This window comes from Schistocerca serialis, chromosome 1, assembly GCF_023864345.2.
Source record: "Schistocerca serialis cubense isolate TAMUIC-IGC-003099 chromosome 1, iqSchSeri2.2, whole genome shotgun sequence".
Lineage (NCBI taxonomy): Eukaryota > Metazoa > Arthropoda > Insecta > Orthoptera > Acrididae > Schistocerca > Schistocerca serialis.
In genome coordinates, this window is record NC_064638.1 from 721,755,086 (window position 1) to 721,774,950 (window position 19,865).

Below are 19,865 nucleotides of genomic sequence, written 5' to 3' on the forward strand. Positions count from 1 at the left end.
CATATTCATTCCATCAGGAGTAAATGACAATGACAATAGTAGCAATGGGCCTGAGACCAAACTGATTATCTTCTCGAATGTGGTGTATGATAGTGATATTGTTAACAGAATGTGATGAAAATGTTTAGTAGCACAATGCTACATAATTACATTCTATAGGCAATATATACCATGTATTTTATAAATAGTATATATTTTAAAAATAATTATTCTATATTCATTAGTTATTTATTATTTTTGTGTACATTTTGTAACGTTATTTTCAATCCCATTATTCATTTGTGCAGTCTTGCAGCATTTTAAAATCAGTAGTTACTTTGAATTAGATATTGAGTCTACTATAATTTTCCAAATTCAATATCAGTTACTACATTAACATATGCTAATTAAATACAAACACAGAATAATGAACAAAAATAGTAGTTACATCTCGGAGACATTCAACAAAATCACTACTAGTTATGCTCCAATATATAACAGACATCAGTTGCATAGCATTAGTATGATCTGTGGATTGTACAAATGCTTAACAAAAAAACACCTGTAAGAAGGCAAAATGTGCACCAACTGAACCTGTTATATCAATGTCTGTTGTAGAAAATGCCAAGTATCTTTAAATGCTGAAAATTTAGATTTCAGTTTGCTAAATATAACCATTTAGAACTGTTAAACTGAATGACATAACAGCAGTAGAACAAATTATACTGCATGAGTACTTAGGGCTAGTGCGTAAGAAGAGAAGTCAACTGAAATTCCTGTATGAATGGAGCAACAAATGAACATTTTAAGCATTAATGTTTGCAGTAATGTCTATTATGTTATTCTCATGGTCCTACATGAGATACATGTCTACTTCTAACATTGGTTCTCTAAATTTAACTAGGCCAGTCTTGTAACTATACTGTCTTTCATTCATGGATTTTCATCTACATTCTCTGAGCACCTATGGCACACTTTTGCGAAGACTATGAGGGCCTATTACAGCACAGCATCTCTGAATTACTTCACTGTCACTCTTATTTCATTAGAACAGAACAGAACACACCTCACTAAGAGTTTGATACGTGATTTATTTCATAAATGAACCAATTTTCACATAATTCTCCCAACAAATCAAAGTTTGCGATTTGCATTCCCTACAGCTGATTTCATGTTCGTTCCTGTCATATCACTATTCTAGTATTATCTCAAGATATTTAAATGCTGTAATTTGGCTAAATAAATTAACTAGCAAATATTTTAAGCTGATACAAGATACTTCACTTTGTTATGGACATGGTATTACATTTATCCACATTTAAAGAGAGCTGTCATTCTATACACCAAAAGTAGCTACAATATGCTCTAGTATCCTTAATGGATGGTTGCGATTGATATTGGTCTCTGTGTTTGTGCAAATGATGTTTTTCTCTTACACAAGGTGTCTTTAAGCAATTTGGGTCAAAGTGGAACAGGTGATAGTGGGTCCACAACAGATTATATTTATAGGGAACCAATTGTCAGAAACGCATATTTATTGAATTATGGACATACACAGTGCACACCACTTAACAACATAGCTCACATAATTGTTCAAAGCGATGACTATCAGTCTCAGTACATGCATGGCAACAGAGCATGAAGTTCTGCAGCACTCTCTCAAATATCCCTTGTCTTTTGTACCAGGAGACATTCATCTGTCTCTATGGGGATCTCACACACCAAGATCTTCACATAGCCCCAGGATATGAAGTCTAAGGGTATTAGATCTGGCCCTTCCAATCCACAATCCAACGATGAGGGTACATGTCATAGAGGTGCTTATGGCCATTAACACCTAAATGGGTTGGTGCACCATCATGTTGCAACTACATTCTTTTGCGGATGGCAAGGGGTGCAGTATCCGCGAACTGTGGCAGCACATCTCACAGTAACACCAGGTAATCTGGAAATGTCCAACAGAGAGGCAGCAAATAAAGTCCCATTATGTGATCTTGGACAATGCCTACCCATATATTGACAGAGATCTGTTACTGGTGGCCACTGACGTGGGTGGCATGGGACCTGTCCTCATTCCAGACACGACGTTGAGATTTTGAAAACACCATCACCGGTGGCTGTTGGAAACGCCATCACAAGAGAATGAAGCCTGATCCGTGAACAATACAAACTGTACAAAGTTCAGCACTACAGCACTGCAATGTAGATACTTCACTGACAGCAATGAATGCAGGGCTCAAAATCCGTTGGTCCTGGTGCTCAAACACGTCCTTTACAATAGGGGTGTAATAGCTGTTCCACCAGTACTCTCCACACTATATTCTTCGAAATGTGTCTTTCATGGACAAGTTGGCAGCCACAGGATCTGGCAACATCTCAAAGTCTGGTGTCCAGACATGTAATTAGTGGGAACCTTGCCAGATCTTTGTGGCGTGAATGACCACGTCTCTCATAAGTTGGTATCTGTGGAGATAAATTTCTTCCAATTAAGATGACCCTTGTTGGGAAAGCATTCTCTGTACATGTGTCCTGTTTTGCTAGCACTACATCCTGCCGCACCATACAATAACTCCATCACCATACAATAATGCCAACTCTCGCGATGAGTAACATTCCATCTCTGACTACATGTCATGCACTGTAAACAGTAACACACCTCACCATGGATACATTACAAGCTGTCTGGTGCAATGGACAACTGACACCAGGAATAATAGTGTGCATGTGGCACAAGTTAATGGACTGGTGTGATGCATGTGGTCATCACATGACACACATACTATGAGATAAGTTGTGTACAGTGTGTCTGGTGGTCAGGGCTGTATGCTGTTTACCATCCAGCGTCTGTTCCATTGTACAACAGACACTCGGGATCTCAGTGACAGCATGACAGAACTGCATGCGCTGTTGCAATACATGCATTAAGACAGGCTGTCATCACTTGAACAATTGCTATTAGCTACATTGTTCTTGTTTAGTATATGCCATCAACATCCATAACACAATAAATATGCATTTCCGACTACTGGTTCCCTATCTCAATATAATCAGTTGTGGACCCAATATCACCTGTTTCAATTTGATCCAAAGACACCCAGTATGAACAGGAATGACTTTTATTTTTTGCTGGTGTCAAAGAACTGTTTGCTGCACAAGACATACACAATAAATAAGGGGTCGAATTAAAGAACACAACATATACAAAATCTAACAGGAATTCCATCAGGATCTGGTGCTTTGTTCCCTTTGAGCAGTCTTTCAATAGCAGTAGTGGTTATTTCATCATCATCAATTTGTGAATTCATGAAGCATTCAACACTTAGAACTGTTTTATTTACAGTAACAGAAATATCCCCCCCCCTCCCCCCCACATACAAATACATGTGTTTAAAATTGGCGAACATGTACTAAGGCATTAAGTACAAGAAGAGGTTCACCACAGATTTCAATGAATGCATTTACACCTACATTCTACATCAATAACATGGTTTGAAATGCTGGCAACTCTTGTAAATACAGGGTGTCACAGGAGAAATGGCCAAAACCTAAGGAATACGACAACAACTATCATTCAAAACAAGAACGTCCAGGAAAGATGGGTTGTAAAACACATACTGTAAGGGCTATGAGCCATTCATCATCTTCAATACTGTGAAACAAATCTCTTCTACTGCAAACTCTTTGCTTTCCAGATTCCACGAGGAGGCAGTATGGTCCAAAACAAGGAATATTTGTCTCTAAACATGGGCTTTAAAATCCATAACTTACGATCTATGAACAGTTATTCACTACAAGAGATGTGTTAGACATTAGCAAAGGTGAACAGGGGCTCTTAGGTCTTAAGGTATGTACTTTTAGAGCTCATGTTTACTAGACCTTTTTTTCTTGTTTTGGTCCATTCTACCACCTTCAAAAATATGGAAAGAACAAGCCTGCAGTAGAAGAGATTTGCTTCACAGTACTGAAGATGATGAAGTCCTCACAGCTCTGAAGGCATGCATTTTTGAGCCTATTTTTACCCAACTTTTTTGCTTCAAATGATTGTTCCTGTCATATCCCTGAATACTGATCATTCTTCCAGGGACACCCAGAATATTCTACTTACACAGAGAATCACGAGTACCAATACACAGCACATCCTGAAAAATTTCATCATCATGTATTATTATTCCAAATACTGGCACATATTCTCCAAAGATATCTTACAATATGTAGTTTTTACTATAATCCTTTACCATACGGCATTTTTGCACATCACATCATGTCTGGCACAATAACTACATTTTATTGATAATGGAGTGTCCATTCACACTTACTGTAAGTGAGTAACTTCCAGTCTATACTTTTCCCCTTCAATGGTCTATGTTATGTGTAAGAAAGGTGACCTATTGAATATGAATAAAGCCTAATGACGAACATTCCAAAATTTTTGTAATGTCCTCATCAGTTGCATGTCTCTTCTCAATTCAACAATCAAATTTTTTTATTGACAATATATCTTCCGAGACAAATGAAACTGTTTTTTCAGCAAATATTTCCTTTAATCTGAAATAAATATGTGCCATGGGATCAAAAGTATTTGGACACCCCCAAAAACATATGCTTTTCATATTAGGTGCATTGTGTTGACACCTACTGCCAGCTACTCCATATCAACGACCTCAGTAGTCATTAGACATCGTGAGAGAAAAGAATGGGGCACTCTGTAGAACTTACAGATTTCGAGCGTGGTCAGGTGATTGGGTGTCACTTGTGTCATACGTCTCTACGCGAGATTTCCACACTCCTAAACATCCCAAGATCCACTGTTTCCAATGTGATAGTGCAGCTGAAACATGAAGGGACATGAACAGTACAAAAGCGTACAGGCCGGCCTTGTCTGTTGATTGACAGAGCCTGCCAAAAGTTGAAGAGGGTCATAATGTGCAATAGGTAGACATCTATCCAGACAATCACACAGGAATTCCAAACTGCATCAGGATCCACTGCAAGTACTTTGACAGTTATGACGGGAGGTGAGTAAACTCGGATTTCATGGTCGAGCGACTGCTCATAAGCCACACATCACGCCGGTAAATGCCAAACGATGCCTCGCTTGGTCTAAGGAGTGTAAACATTGAACAACTGAACAGCAGATACACGTTGTGTGGAGTGATGAATCACGGTACACAATGTGGAGATCTGATGGCAGTGTGTGGGTGTGGTGAATGCCCAGTGAACATCATCTGCCAGCATGTGTAGTGCCAACAGTAAAATTTGAAGGCGGTAGTGTCATGGTGTGGTTGCATTTTTCATGAAGGGGGGCTTGCACCCCTTGTTGTTTTACGTGGCACTATCACAGCACAGGCCTACATTGATATGGAGCCACCTGTGGCGGAGTGGTTGCATGACAATAACTTCCCAGTAATGGACTGGCATGCACAGAGTCCTGACCTGAATCCTACAGAACACCTTTGGGATGTTTTGGAGTGCCGACTTCGTGCCAGGCCTCACTGACCGACATTGATACCTCTCCTCAGTGGAGCACTCCACGAAGAATGGGCTGCCGTTCCCAAAGAAACCTTCCAGCACCTGACTGAACATATGCTTGCGAGAGTGGAAGCTGTTACCAAGGTTAAGGGTGGGACAACACCATATGGAATTCCAGCATTACCGATGGAGGACGCCACAAACTTGTAAGTCATTTTCAGCCAGGTGTCCAGTTACCTTCGATCACATAATGTATCTGTGCACTACTGAATGCTCTGCACAATATGCTGTACAGTTGTAGTCAGACCAGAAAATAATTAAATAATAGTATTTATCCCATTTACAACCAAATTTCTTTCCAAGCAGCTTCTGTTCAAAACTGCAACAGAATGAAGCGGCACTACCTCATACATGTACAGGAATCCTTTAATACTTGATTTTATGCAACTGTTTCTATAAAACAGGAAACTAGCGTGTTGCAACAATATCACACAAAAATGTGAATTGAAACACAGTTTATCCTCTTGATTTCCATCTCCAAATATTGTAACCCAACCTACAATATTTCATGTATTAATTTTACCCTTTTTCAAGTAGTTAATAAAAATTTCTATGTGGTAATACAGAAAATGAATTACAGTATACCACCAGACATAACATTTCGTACGTCATTAGAATCTTTCAGTCTAGTTCAGTGGACGTCAACAGTGTCCTTACGGCTCACTAGTGGGCATTCCAGCTTTCGAATTGGTATAGTGCTTTGACAGTTTCTTTTTTAGGTCAATCTACCACTCTACTGATTTTTTTAGTACAGAGGTACCATGAATATTCTTTCTTTACATTTGAAACTTTCAAAGTATGTTAGCGAAACACTCAATCATTCTCATACCTCCAGTGACAATGAGCAAGCATTGCAAACAACATGTGTCCAATTCAGTTTCCACAGTATGCGAGTTTTAGTCAGCCAGTGTTCCTCAGTGAAAATGATCACTATCCCTTGTTTGAACTCAGCAGTTTCCTAGCATAAATTAAATATGATTCACCGTCAATCTGTGCACAGTTTGCCAGTTTTTTCTCCTGAAATTATCACCTTTAGTCAATTTTGAAGGTAGGTAATAAGAGCAAGCAGACAACTTCCTGCATTGCTATTAATATGAGGGTAATCCAAAAAGAAAGGTCTCCTATTTTTTTTATAAGTACAGAACTCTGTGTGGCAGTTGGTCACACTATTATGAAGAGAGCTTCACGCGCTGTGTGCAAACATGCGCATGTCACGCTGAGGCACTCAGGCTTGGCTTGACAGCCGTTGAGAATGGAGCTCCCATTGGATGTTACCGCCAAGTGCGTATTGCCCGCAGTTATTCGGTTTTTGAATGCAAAGGGCACTGCGCCCATTGAAATCCATCGTCAATTGACCGAAGTGTATGGTGAGTCATGTATGGATGTCAAAAGTGTTCGTAAGTGGTGTAGAGTTTGCAGCTGGTCGGACCAAAATTCACAACGAACAAACAAGCGAGAGACCATCAATTTCTGAGGAGACAGTATTGAAGATATAGCAAAGCATGCATGAAGATCAGTGGATCACCCTGGATGATCTCTGCATATTGGTTCCTGAGGTTTCCTGAAGCACTGCTCACAGAATTTTAATGGCAATATTGAACTACCAGAAGGTGTGCGCAAGGTGGGTACCACGCATGCTGACTGAGGACCACATGCGGCAACGAGCTGATGCTTCCACGCATTTCTTCACCGCCCTGCAGCTGAACAGGACAACTTTCTGGACACGGGCGACAAAACCCGGGCATAGCACTTTACACCTGAGACCAAGCAACAATCACGCCAGTGGCGGCATCCTTCTTCGCCAAAGCTGCGGAAATTCAAACAAACACAGTCTGCCGGTAAAGTCATGACAACCGTTTTTTGGGATCGGAAAGGGGTATTGTCAGTCAACTTTATACACACTGGGACCACGGGACACTGACAGGTACTGTGAGACTCTGAAAAAACTCAAATGGGCAATTCAGAACTGGAAAAGAGGAATGTTGAGCAAGGGTGTGCACATTCTCCGTGACAACACTTGCCCACACATTGCTCGGCAAATCGTTGCTCTCCTGCAACAGTTTCAGTGGAACATAATCACTCACCCACCCAATAGTTCTGACTTGGCGCAAAGTGACTATCAGCTGTTCCCTAGGTTAAAAGAACATTTGGCCGGAAGGCAATTCAGCTCCGACGACGAGGTGAAAGAAGAGGTTCACAACTTTCTGAACAGTATGGCAGTGATTTGGTATGACATGAGCATACAAAAACTCCACAGCATCGACAAAAATGCATTGACAGAAATGGTGATTATGTGGAAAAATAGCTAAATGTTCAAGCTGTACACTGATGTAAACCATTGAAGAAATGAACGGGTCTATGTACTTATAAAAAAAATAGGAGACCTTACTTTTGGGAGTACCCTTGTAGTACTCAGCAAAAGAAGATCACTGACAGCTGGCAGCAGTATTGCCAAATTTCAACTGCAAAGCACAAACTGCTACAGGTGGAAAACAATAGCAGTCACTATAACTGTGAAAACACAAGAGCATTACCACAGAGATGCATACAAATTTGGTTACATGACTGGTTAAGGTAGACACATAAAGAAGCTACAGTACCAAATCTACTCCAAGTGTTAGGGATCTTCTTTCGCCATCTATTGTTCTGGCTGATGTAGCACTGCCATTATTATCCTACCTTATCTCCTTCAGAGTGGAAGTGAATGAACTATTAATTCTGAATAACAAAGCGTCAAGGTTTATTTTTAAAAAGCAGTCTGTTTTATCTAAGTTTCCTCTTTAATGATCATGCCAGTGTTCTAAAATATTACATAGTTCTAAGGGAAGTGCAGGATCAGGTTTCATAACATACAAAGATATTGACTACACTATCATTGTAAAAAGATACCCCGATGTAACACTAATATTGGAAAGCAATTAGTTTCTGTGTATAACATAAAACATGAGATGTGATACTTAATTTGTGATACAGTGCAAACTGACAGTTCACACACTGACAGGGACTTCAGATACTAAATGGAACATAACTAGAAGTACAGAGAAAAACAAAGGTGATAATATTCCAAATGGTTCATAAAAACAGTGAAATACCAGAGTGTTCGTATGTTAAACAATAGCGCCTTTATTGTGACTTACAAATTTGTTATGATATCCAGCAGCACACGTGAATAAAATGTACATGTAATTACAGGCACAAAGTCTGACGAGAACGTAAAGATTTGTCTGCAAACACATCCACAACTATAATTATAGCAATAAAAGAAGTAATGTAAACAAAAATAAAGATTTTTGTAATCAGTGTGCCATTAACTCCAACTTCATTTAAACTTCAGAGTAATGTATGTTACCACATAGACAAAAGCAGTATTATAAAGAAATTTCAAAACCAAGAACATATATCTGTAAAAGAGAAATAACAATATTTTCTCCAGTTATCTTGCACATAAACAGGTATAACTGACAAAATATATCATGCTCAATATCTTACACAAGGGAAACTAATGAAATATTGTTTATTCCTAAATACATTATAAAAGTTTCGTTGTCCAATTAAATTTGTTTTAATCATCTTTCACTTTAGAAATGACTGGTCAAAATAACAAATACTTAATTTTCCAATCGGTATTTCTTGTCACAGCCCTCTACTTTTTTTCCTTCCTTCTTTAAGAAAATTTCCTTCATCAGATTCTGAGTGTACTATAATGGACGAGAGGCCATGTGGCTTAATTAGCTCTGACAATATCTTACAGAAAGATATTCTAAAATGAGAAACTATACGAGTAGATCGGCTCCATAAAAATTTCGCCTCTAAGAAACCAAGATGACTTATTTAGATGTAACACAACACAAAATTTTGTGCTGAATCTCAGCAACACCTTTTTTGTTATAGACTTCTGTAGTGAAGAAACTTGTCGCATTGCCACATGGTCCTATTTCAATCACACAAAAACTTACAATTTATCTCTGGGAAGATTAGAGACAGAAAAGAAGTTATCTCAGTAACTCTAAGATATATAGAAGTTTACACTCATTCTTAAAACGTGAAAATGTCATCAAAACAAATTCTCTCTACTTCAGCATATTTGTCATACACATGTGGCACCGCCACAACAACATAATTTTTGTGACAGGGGGGTGAGGGTGGAGTGGGCGCAATTCCACAGTACTAATTATAGCTTTCTTTTTTTGAGGTGTGGGAAGGGAGAGTAAGAAAAAGCAAGACAGTAGTGTAGTCTGCAAGACAGTAGTACAGTCTGCCCACTAAATAAATTAAAAATGTTGTTCAGCCAACAGGCAAATATCCTGCAAACAAAAAAGTCCCAGAAAAATATCATATTTTTATTCAGGTTACCATCACAGATATAAACTGCAAAATTTGAACTATCACAATTACTAACAAGACACAGCAATACACAGCACTGGTTTCCACTTCATGCAAAATGTCTTTGATCATGTGTTGTGCAAGAAAGGCCTGCTCTTCATGCTGAATATTTGTACAAGCTATACACTAAAGGTAACTGATAAAATCCAATATGTAATATATTTATCTATGTCTAAGCATAGAATAGGAATGCCTTAAAATATATGGAGAATCTGTAGCAGGTACTTCAATAATATTATGTTAATTCTGTGTAAGATACTAATAGCATTATACCTTCCTTGAGAATTTACAGCAACAAGCCGCATTGCTTTATTAGATGTGCTAAGCACTTAAAACAGTTAAACAATAAAAGCAAGCACCAACCAGAAAGTACCAAGGTCTAATGAAAAGGGGAACTAGGAAATCAAATATGTCAATTACTCTACTTCTGAGACATTTCAACATAAATAAAGGATAATAGTTCAGGGCAATGCAATATAAAAAATTATATCTAATAAACATAAAACTCTTCAATATACATATGGTTTCAAGCTATAAGTAGGCAAGAGAGAGTTATATCACATAAAAGTCATAAGCAAGATAGGAGACCATTTCCGAAGGGTCAAAAAAATTCTTCTCAATATGAGAAATCATACAAAGACAGAAAGCTTGCTTATGTGCATTAAATGAAAGACATTACTTCGGAAATCTATTTCCATATTATAGATGTTTTCTAAACCTAACTATAATCTCTGTACTGTTTCAATAAAAATTGCCAAAACTGCATATTTTTTTACTCAAAAAATCTTTGTAGTACAGTAGTGGTGTAACAAGTTCACTATAACAATTTTAAAAAATTCAAATATAAATTGTCTATGATCACTTTCAAAATGAACACTACAAATTATTGCAATCTTCCTTTAGTCCTCAATACTTCATTTGTATACAATGTACACCTTATTTTACATTACTGTTTGAAGCACATAGAGATCCTAAAACTTTGCAATTTAAGGGACTGAAGTGAAGAAACTGACATATCACATATGGAATAGGAAATGCAGAGTAACTCTAGGACGAAACCCTTGCAAATGTAGTAACACTGCACAGTTAAACATGAAATAAGATCAGACTAAAATGAAGCATAATATTTAATGACTGGACCAGAAACCAATCAAGAAATGGAATTTAATATATGAGATTACATCTCCAATTGCCAGTTGCACAAAGAGGTGAAAATGCACACTAACTGAGGAGCAAAATATACGAAAGCAATTTAAAAGAGAAATTCTTCTAATAGTATACCACTACGGCTGAAAGTTTTGCTATGTAAGAAGATTGCTGATCACCATCACAGAATGCTCAATTTAAAAAGGTCTGATATTCTATTTACACCTGAAAAACTTCATAACTGACAGATATCACAGTTTGACTGCTCATCATATGTGGAACTTATAAGAGGACAAAGAATTTATTCACATTTAAATTTGGTAATGAATTGATCACTACAATGGTATTTATTTATGATGATTAATGTAAAAGTCTCCCTCCTCGAATACTGTTTCTACATTGTAACTTGAACATCTGAGTTAAATAAACACAAATTTCTTAGAAAATCTGTAGATGAGAAACTACACATTTTAAACAACCACAGTAATTGTTTAAGGCTCACTGAACATATTTCATATATATACAAATACAAATTCTACATTTTTCATATCACTTCACACTCCCAGCCAATATTTAAAATACCAATCTGAATGCAATTCTCTAAAAATCCCAACAACACTGATGTCTGTAGAATACAACCAAGAATCAAACACTTTTGGCTGATTCTGTAAAACTTCCTAAGTTGTCACTAGCAATTAGATATACATCACTGTACAGTAAAGTTTCTTTGTACTTTAACCATTTTCTTCAGCTGAATGTATCACATACCATCAAATACTGAGCAATTACTCGCTAATCACTTACAGCCAAAGCATTATAATAGAAAAATAACAATTCTGAGAATCAGATTCAGTTATTCTATCATATAACAGGTACACACAATGTTCAGTGATGGTGCCATCAAGATATCACTCTACAACCATATGAACAACTGGCAACTACATATAGTTAAAAGCAAGATTCCATTATACATTATGTAATGTGGTTTCCAAGCAAGAATGTACTGCTTTTCAACTGTGGAAGAGACCTACAAAGGCACAAACAGAAGTATCAATAAGTTCTAGCTAAAACGCAGAAACAGTGGTGAAAAGAGAAACCACATACATGAAAAAGGACAGAAGTGTTATCTAACACTGTAAAATATTGAAGTTTTATCATACTCATATAATTTACTGCCTGCACCTGTATTTCAACAAACACTTCTGCAATGGAATCTAGAATCATGTTTCAGCAAAACTGAATTTAGATAGTTACTTAGGAGTAAATAATTGTACTAAAATTTGAAAAGAACGTAACAACTTTCAGCAAATTTATAAAATCTACCAGTTCTATAAAGTTCTACACAGACACACTTCTGCAAACATAGCCATGTGCCTTAAGAACCTACTGTGGAACAATATGACTGAAGGAATTACACTACACATCTAGCAAAGTATATTGAATTTGTAGTAAATGCCTACTTCATATGGTCCCTGACTTGCAAAAGACTGCATGCACATAATATGCAACAGTGTCAACTGCAGCTGTTGAAAAGTGGCAAAGAAAATAAAAACATCATTAATGTAGATACGAACTCTTACTACAAGTGGTATGTATTATGAAGTATAGTTATATTAAACAGCTCCTGCTGTTGTAATTATGACCATTCAGTATTACAGCAATATTAATACTGGAGAAACTATTTGTTGAGAAATTCGGCCTAAACAAGTGATTGATAACTTAGGACCAAACTTTTGTTTTATAGCATGAGTCAAAAAAAAAACATTGCTGAAAAGATTAAGTTTGCCTACAAGAAAATAACTATGGAGTCTGTGTCATTTAGAGGACACCTTTTCAAGACAGTCATACTTTCTCTAGATTTCAATCTCTTTCTCATTCATTCATCATTTAACTAATTTCATAAAACTCCTGGCTTTCTCATTCTGTGTAAGAGACTTGCCCCAAAAAACTATCAAACTGATTCAAATTATAATTGCACATCTGATATTTAATATTATCTCCTCCTGCTTCTGATGCAAATTCTATTTTACTTCTAAAAATACAACAAAATATACCAAAGAAAGAAACAAGACATGAGAGGATGAAGTAATTACAACTCTGCTAATTTTCACCATGAAGAATTTTGCATTATGAAAAATAACTGGAGTGCTGAGGAACTCCAGTAATGACTCAAACTTTAGCTATAAAATAGCTGCTAAATGAAAACCATATTGACATTTGTTGGGGGACAAACCAGAAGAATAATCTGAAAACACAGTACAGAAATATGTATCAGTTCAGTGAATATAGCAACAGTATGATAGTATTGCTACAGCACATATTAAATGACAATATGAACAAAATAGATTCAGTAACTTAATAGGATACACCAAGTACAAAACACCAAAGATATTTTCTCCGAAGTAGTAAAGCAGTACAACTGAAGATGCTACACTACACACCAACATTACAATGATCTTCATCAGTTTACAACAGTATTTGTGTAATGTACAAAAACTATCCAAATCAGATCAGCACAAAAATATATTTCCAAATAACACATTCTTTCAATTTTAATCTCAATTTTTTTACACCAACCCCAATAAAATATTTTGGGCAAAAACTTAATGTATGTGTATATATTATGACAAAATAGTGACTAAGACTTCTTCAAATTGTAATAGTAATATCACTGTAATATAAATTAAACTTTCATAACAGACACAACATTTTAATTATAGAATAACAAACTTTATAAAAACAGCGGCTAACAGGACAATAACTCTGCTCTATTATCTTTTACCTACGATTAGAACTTCTGTCAGAAAAATATCTATTTTATAATATTTGTATATAGGTAATGTATTAACAATTACTTGCACTCACAACCTGAGTTTTGTATGCGCTCACTACATTAATTGTTACCACAGCCAAATATCTGTTGAAAAAGAAAACACCTACCAAAGATTTTAAAACACACACACACACACACACACACACACACACACAATAATGTACAAATTATGTGAGATTTCTTGGTTCGTAAAGGGGTTGTTATCAATACGTTACTCTAAAACGATTTCTGACTGTAATGTACTTTTGACAGACTAACATTTCACAGACACCAGAGACCAGCACTGTTAAATCCAGTGAGCTATTAGTGTCATTATCTTCAATTGGTACTATCTTTCTTGCAGTAAGTGTCCAGAGAATGGATTGGCGTCTTTACTGCACTTACATTTTGTTTACATGGCACATCACAACTGTGACCAGCAGTCATCCTTGCACCATTTATGATATACCTTCCTCTTTTTCTGCTATAACAGTTGAATTGTTGACGTGTTTTTAGATTTCAACAATCTCTCAACCTACACAAGTGCATTAATTGTCAGTTTCAGCCACAAGTTGATTATTAATTAAATTTATGATATATTGGCCATCACTTAATGCACACTTCACAACAGCAACTCATTTAATATTTTTCCTTGTCTGTACAATCTTTTGTGCCCAAGAATCAAGTATTTTTATGTAGTCTCATAATTCTGGAACAATTTTTCCTCATATGCACTTACCTGAGGAAGCTAAACATTTGAATGATGGCATGTGTTACAACAGCCCAATTATACAGCACATCAATAGTACAGGCAAAGAAATACAAAAAAACTTTTGAAATTGATGGATAAGAAGTAGACCATGAGCCTTTAACATCTATTTTAACAACACAAAGTTGGCCACTGACATAGTTCTTTGTTTAAGGAGACAACTGGAACTTACAAGAACATCACGTTCATCAACAGAAATGAAGGACGCTTGAAATTTACTTGAATTAAGTGTGCCAACTTGCCTTATCTATACAGCTGACAATGTTTCCCAATTTGTTCGCAAGAGTTTATTCAATATCCTCAATATCTGGAACTACTTTTTTATCTAGATCTTAATTTGTACTGTGTTTATTTAATTTTATTTTGTTACTTCTGAAAAAATATTTGTAGCATTTATTATTTGAACAACAACTGAAAAAGCTGATATAGAGAGGCAGACAGAAGAATTTTAGTTTTCTACCTGCAAATACATAAACTGTCAGCACAGACAGCTAAGATCAGACGAAGACCAGGAGAAAAATGAAGGGGACAAAGAGAAAGGGCAAGAGGGGGGGAGGGGAGCACTATAAACATCAAACAGCTGTTTAACTTAAAAATAAAGTAAAAACAAATTCTACTGGATTTAACATTATCTACACAGTATCTCTTTCAAAACTTCCCGCAATTGTATGTACAGAAACTCCCATGAATGAGGTTAGTTACAGGACATACATTCAGTTTAATTCGGTGACTATGCTCTGCATAAAAGAGTATGTTCCATACTTGCTAACGTTTCTAGACACATATGGCTGAGTTTCATGAGGTGTTCAACAGATCTTGACTGTGGTTCACAATGTAGCATGCTCTCATAAATGACTGTTTTCAACATAATATCACAAGCTCACTACTCTCATTCAAAACTATTTGTACGAGACGTTTCAATCTTCACATTAGAATCTACTTCTTTTTCCATACACAGCCTATGCGCCTTGCACTTGTCATGGTGATTGACAATCTCAAGTCTGAAATTACTATTTCCTTCAGCAAACGAAGTTCGTATGTCAGGAACTGCACTGCTCCACTTCCGACAATACTTGCAGAACATGGTATTGAGTTGTTCATCATACTGAAGCCACACAAAAGTCTCCATCCAACCATGGCGGAAACGACCTCCTTTGCGAGGCTGTGGTGTGCCAGAATTACAGATCGTACTTCCACTGGTGGACCACCCCTTTTGTGATTTCGTGGATACCGATTGTATTACAGATATTTCTTGCCCAGCTGTTGTTGCAGCTGTACTCTGACCTACCCTTGAACTAGCAGCACGTGATTTGCTATTTCCCTGGCTTGTGCCAGGTGACGCCTTCACAGAAGAACCTGCAAGCAAATTTGGATTCTTCCATACTCTCAGACTCTGTTTGAGTCGAGGTGATTGAGTTGTGCTTCCTTGTTGCTGCAAAGAAAATTCACCTGTTGTTGGTGTTGCCAGTTTTGGTAAATCCAATTTCTGATTGACGAGATACTGTTTCAGTGTTTCATGTGGGTGAAGGTAATTAATAGGAGAATGCTGATGATAGCTTGCCGTCTGATCATCACTCCTGTGTGGAGGTTCCAAATTGTGGACAGATTCTGAGAAAGGTGTTATGCCAATGGTTTCATCTGTTTCTCCTCTTCCAAACGCCACATTCGTCTGTCAACAGAGAAGGAAAGTATTTGTCAGTGCCTTGATTTAGTCATATCTCCTTAACTTTTTTGTCTTGCTCACAAAATATTTTATAATGTGTAGTAATCATCCAAATATGAGGCACTATGTGTCCACCAAAACGATTAAACTTATATTTGACAGCATTTTTTCTCTCTTTTCTAGATCAACTCTGGCTTTCATCTCTCTTCTGAAGATTAAATTCATTGCATGCAGCATTCTTCACTCAATATTTTACTTTTTGTTCTAAATCTTCTGACTAAACATGTTTCATGTGATTTCTGAAGCCACATCTAGAGTCACTTTTTCAATTGCAAACTACCTTGTAGATAGGGCAACAACAGCTGTGAGTAATCACCATCGGTAACAATAAACTACTTCAACTGTATTTAATCCTTTATTTTATATCACTACTGGTTTCATGACACTAGGAACCAGACCTCCAGGTGAAGATTGCCTTACAGTGAATCATGAAGGAATAACAACTGTGAGACATCCACTGATATATGTCATTGAATAAAACAGTCATATGCTTGGATTCCAATCCAATACAGCAGATGGGGGCTAAGCAAATTATATCATAGTGATTCACTGGTAAGGTGAAAATATATGACAAAGTATTAAGACCTAACATGCAGCATGAGAAATCAAGGAGAATGGTTGCAGTAAATGGAGGGATGTTCTAAGCAACCTGGACAAAATGTATCAAATAAATAGCTAATTGACAGAAAAATAGAACATGAAAAAAACACTTACCATTTCTCTGGTCTACATGCAAAATATATAATGCTGTAATACATATACCCAGTGGTCTTCTTAAGTCACTAAATGCCCTCAGTTGAAGAGTTTCCTTTCGGCTGTTAATTAATGTCCAGCATCACTTATATTCTACATATTTTTTTCTTATTGTATTTAGATATCCCAATATTCTTTGTTCTCATTCACTATTGATGCAGTTCCCCAAAATATCAACTAAATTCAGTTACGCATGTGCATCTTCAGCACATGTGTGAGCCATCTGTAGGCTACCTGTTTACTTTCATGCAGTCAGTAACAGATAGCAAGTGGTCACATACCCTGTTCCACAATTGCATATAAACCAGAGAAACAGTAAGTGTATTTTCCATGTTATATTTTTCCGTCTATAAGCTATTTACTTGACACATTTTATCCAAGTTTACTTAGAATATTCCTCCATTCACTGCAACCATTCCTTAATTTTTCAAAGTAGCCACATATTAAACCCGAACAATTTGTCATATATTTTCATCTTACCTATGGATCCCACTGATATAATTTGTTTGGACCCTATCCGATGTATTGGATTGGAATTCAGGTATCTCGCTGTTTTATTCACTGATGGACTGCATTTTAGGGGTGCTTTATTTTGATGGACAACAAATGTCACTAAATTCTGAGGTTTTTTAGTTCTAATGTTTTAATTATGTCAGAACAAGTATTTTAATATTCTTACGTAAAAACTTTTAAAGTCTTACAATAAATTAAAAAATTACCAATCAGGATTTTTATTCCTTCTGATTTATTGTTATTCAGATGTTCACCTGATGATGTGGCTCCTAGTGCCATGAAAATAGTAGAGATATAAAACTAAGGATTAAATACAGCTGAAGCAGTTCATTAATACCCAAGATGACTTTTTCAATTCATCTGACAAAACAAATGTAATATTACTACAAAGAATAAGGTGTGTTTAAAGGTGGAGCCTCGATGAATATTACAATAAAATTCATGACCCTTCACAAAGATATAAACAAAGAACTTCACTGTAAAAAAATAAGCAAGCTAAAAGTTGTGTTCAATTGCAGCAGAGAGAGAGAGAGAGAGAGAGAGAGAGAGAGAGAGAGAGAGAGAGAGAGAGTGTGTGTGTTAACCCCTCAAGTGCCACATCAAACGAGACACAATGAAAAACTTGTAAAATACCAAACAGCTATTTTCAACACAACTAGTTTTTTCTCCTCCACAAGATGGGACATGGGACCTTAATCGCTTTAGAAACGATCATTCTATGGACACAAAAATACCTTCACATTTTATCAGTGCCTCCCCCCCCCCCCCCCCAAAAAAAAAAGGCTTCACAGAATCAAAAAGTGAGACTTAAGCAAAGACTGTGGTTGAATTTCCTATATTCCCTCCGTCACAGAAACATTAACAAATCATTAGCTCATCACAGAGCATTTTACGTATCACAAATTTTAATGACTGTGTACTGTTAGTCACATGCTACAGAAATACTGAACCTCTTGATACCACTTGTATGGTTTGACCCACAAAATAATTAGAATGGTGTGTATTAACTATTCATCGAAATGTGCAACATACTTGCCATAACAAGAATAACAGTTCTTCTTCTCATGACATTACATTCACTGGCTTCCCAACTTGAAACCAAACTATCACCTCTCAACCTAACCTTTATCACAGACTACAAAACATATCAATAGGTCATCAGTATTAAGACATACCGGGTGTCCAGAAAAGGACTCCCCGATTTCAAAATTAAATATCTCAAACACAAAGATTGATAGAGGAATGCAGTAAACGGTATGTTTATTGTGAAAGCTGTAAGAAGTTTATACAGCAGTTTGAAATAATAGTTACAAAAGCTGCCAACAGATGGTGCTGTAATCGCCATACGTAATGCCTAGTATAAATAGTGATCTGAAGCCCAGAGCGATCAGTTCCACTATTAAAACGTGAAAGGAGGTTAGCGTACCAAAGGAAGAGATTAAAACCGTGTACTCCATTGAACAACACGTTTTTCTGGTGCTAGAGTACCACAGGTTAGAAGAGAGTCCTACGGCAACAAGGCGAAGTTTTCAAGCACGATTTAATGTTCCAAAAGGACCCGATGCGAAAACCATTCGTACGCTCTTCGCAAAATTTCAACGAACAGGCAGCATAACTGATGATCTAGTGGGGCATGTTGGCCGCAAGCAAACCGCAGTTACGCCCGAAAATATCGCCACAGTTTCTGGAATTATTCAGCGAAATCCAATGTAATCCGTCCGTAGAATTGCATCTGAGACTGGTTTGAAGCGTTCCAGCACACAGAAAATACTGAGAAAGAGCCTACACATGTTTCCATTCAAAATTCAAACGCACCAGGCCATACCCGTACGAGCTGTGCAACAAAGGGTTGCCTTTGCTAATCAGATGCTCACAATGATTGATAGGGAAGGATTTGATGTTGGCTGCATCTGGTTTACAGATGTAGCACACTTCCACCTGAATGGATACGTGAATAAGCAGAACTGGCGATTTTGGGGTTCCAAAAAGCCATATTGGTGTGAAGCGAAACCCCTGTATTCTCCTAAAGTTAATGTGTGGGCTGCAGTATGCAGCAGAGGCATTATTGGCCCTTTTTTCATTTGAGAAACGGTCACTGGTGCACGTTACGTTGCAATTTTGAAACAATTTGTCGCCACACAGCAAGCGTTAGAGGATCGACCAGGTACTGAATGGTTTATGCAAGATGGAGCCCGACCACATCGGACCGAACAAGTGTTTCGCTTTCTTGAGGAATACTTCGGGAATCGAGTCATTGC

The 19,865-nt window shown here is 36.9% G+C and overlaps 1 protein-coding gene across 22 annotated transcripts in view; it reads right to left on the minus strand.

Annotated features, from left to right (window-relative positions):
- LOC126481406 (sex determination protein fruitless-like) overlaps positions 1–19,865 on the minus strand; it is a 417,410-nt gene that overhangs the window by 345,055 nt on the left and 52,490 nt on the right. For 10 of the 22 annotated variants that reach the window (XR_007587575.1, XR_007587568.1, XR_007587570.1 and 7 more), the window contains exon 4: positions 16,068–16,287. The exons of the other annotated variants lie outside the window; for them this stretch is intronic. The gene's annotated coding sequence lies outside the window, so the exon portion shown is untranslated. The remainder of the gene's footprint in view (positions 1–16,067; positions 16,288–19,865) is intronic. 22 annotated transcript variants of the gene reach the window in all.